Source organism: Littorina saxatilis, linkage group LG14 (assembly GCF_037325665.1).
Source record: "Littorina saxatilis isolate snail1 linkage group LG14, US_GU_Lsax_2.0, whole genome shotgun sequence".
NCBI lineage: Eukaryota > Metazoa > Mollusca > Gastropoda > Littorinimorpha > Littorinidae > Littorina > Littorina saxatilis.
In genome coordinates this window covers 34,870,283-34,872,878 of record NC_090258.1, presented here as the reverse complement: position 1 = coordinate 34,872,878, position 2,596 = coordinate 34,870,283, and positions in this window count along the sequence as shown.

Genomic DNA, 2,596 nt, shown 5'->3' with positions numbered 1-2,596 from the left:
ATGTTCATACCGGGGTAAATACAGGACGGAGGACAAGGTTTTAGAATGACATTGTAATATTACCAAAACAAATAATTGTATCACGCCTAATGTATTATTAACATTTTTATATCTTTACATATATGCAGTATCTTGTCATTTGAAAATATCATGCGATTAAGATATTGTTTATCTTTTTGTAGAATTTTCCCGAAAAAACATAGGTCAATACGTGATCATCAAATCCCCTTTCCATATAATTTTATTTCACAAACAAAATAAAGAAAACAAATAAGAAAAAGAATAGTTCCAAGAGATCGCAATGGGATGAATCAAATGCAAATTATTTCCTGTTGGCGAACTTCAGGGAAAAAATACAACACTTCAAGTTATCCTACATACGTGAGAGAGACACCCGTGAGATAATAATCGTTCAAATCACACGTGTGTATATCATGCAAATGAGGTCATGTCAAGCAAGTCTGGCAGGGACCTGTTTTTCCACTGCTGATGATGCCAAAGTCACAGAGACAAACGTCATTATAGAAACAAAAATTGCTGCTCGCTAAAGTTACCCTCAGTGAATAAATCTGTAGAACTAACACGTCACGCCCCGTCGCGATATAACCTTGAATGGTTGAAAACGACGTTAAACACCAAATAAAGAAAGAAAGAACACGTCACGCCACACTTTCAGAGTGACGTTTCTTTGCTTTGACGTAATAGATTGCACGAGGCTTTAGAAGAGATCTGGGTTCCAAAACAAGCGTCTTCAATTTACTAAGAACTGCCTCGACTGTAAGACATTTTCAGTAAAATACACGTAAGTTCAGTATGTAGGATAAAGAGAATACTACATGGCTTGCTGTGTCGTACCAGATTTACACTCGTTGCTTTTTCAAATAGTGAACAGCTCGCTTTCGCTCGCACTGTTCAATATTTAAAAAAACAACTCGTGTAAATCTGGTACGACACAGCAAGCCATGTAGTATTCTCTATATAACAGCTGAGCACTGAGGCAGGTCGAGTTCAGGTTGAAACGCCATTTTAAGACCTACAAAATGTTTGGTTGTTCTCAAAAGGGGGATCCACTTTTAATGCTGCGTCGCCCAAAACTGCCAAATAACGGTTTTGGGTGTGACGAAAAAAAGAACAGGGCCGGAGTGCTATGTTAATTGTGAGCCGTTCTTTCACACCCATTTAAAAAATATGACACTACCAGCAAGTTCCCGCATATTGAGCCAGAATTTTTTGTTTGGGCAAATCGACGTTGCAGCTCCGGAGCAAATTATCAAAAGTCTTTGCGAATTTGCGTTCAAACGTGTTTTTCCCATAATATAACGATACACAGGTCGAAAATATGGCCAAGAACAAATCTATGGTACTTCGAAGAAAGAAGAATAACAAAATTCTTGTCCAATACGACTTGCAATTTACCGTGTGCGCTGTAAAATCTCCCTACCTTCAAAGCAGACGAAAAGCAGACATCTTCATTTACTTCCAAGGGAGAAATCGTTGGTCATAAAGTCTTGCAGGACCCAAACATACTTCTGCACGCTTTCTTTTCTTTTTATATTCAGTTGCTTCGCAAAAATGAAGTGTCATTGGTTCTCAACTTGTCAAGTCAGTCAAAACGACCGCAGAACACAGAACTGGGAAATGACACTGATTGAAATACACGGTAAAGATCTCCGATGACGAAAGTATAAATGACGTCATCTGGTCACACCTATCTCGAGAACTAAGCATCGCTCAGAACCAGCGCCCTTCCATTATTTACTGTAACTACTGTACGGGAACTGGGGAGATGCATTGTCACTAGTAAATAACGCTATGTCAGTGGTTTACTGTGTTAAAGCTCAGATAAGATGTTATTCAAATGTACATTCCATTAGATTTATTAGATGTGCAGTGTCAACAATATTGATATTCACCAAGGCGACATACACACATTTTTACTGAAGTCACGAAAAACGTATTGCTTTCTGGCACCGAAGGGGCAAATTGAAGAACTGTAAAAAAGCAGGTGTTTATAAAAAAATTAAAAAAAAAATTAAAAAAAATGCATATAACTTTGGCATCATTATTATTTGTCTGTCGTGTATATTGTTCGTCTATGTTCAAGATAAATAGATAGATAGTTCTAGTAAAAGTTTCGTCTTTTCAGTTTAACATTCAACAAGCTTTACCATTCTTCTTTTTTACATTTAGTCAAGTTTTGACTAAATGTTTTAACATAGAGGGGGGAATCGAGACGAGGGTCGTGGTGTATGTGTGTCTGTCTGTCTGTCTGTCTGTGTGTGTGTGTGTGTGTGTGTGTGTAGAGCGATTCAGACTAAACTACTGGACCGATCTTTATGAAATTTGACATGAGAGTTCCTGGGTATGATATCCTCAGACTTTTTTTTCCATTTTTTTGATAAATGTCTTTGATGACGTCATATCCGGCTTTTCGTGAAAGTTGAGGCGGCACTGTCACGCTCTCATTTTTCAACCAAATTGGTTGAAATTTTGGTCAAGTAATCTCCGACGAAGCCCGGACTTCGGTATTGCATTTCAGCTTGGTGGCTTAAAAATTAATTAATGACTTTAGTCATTAAAAATCTGAAAATTGTAA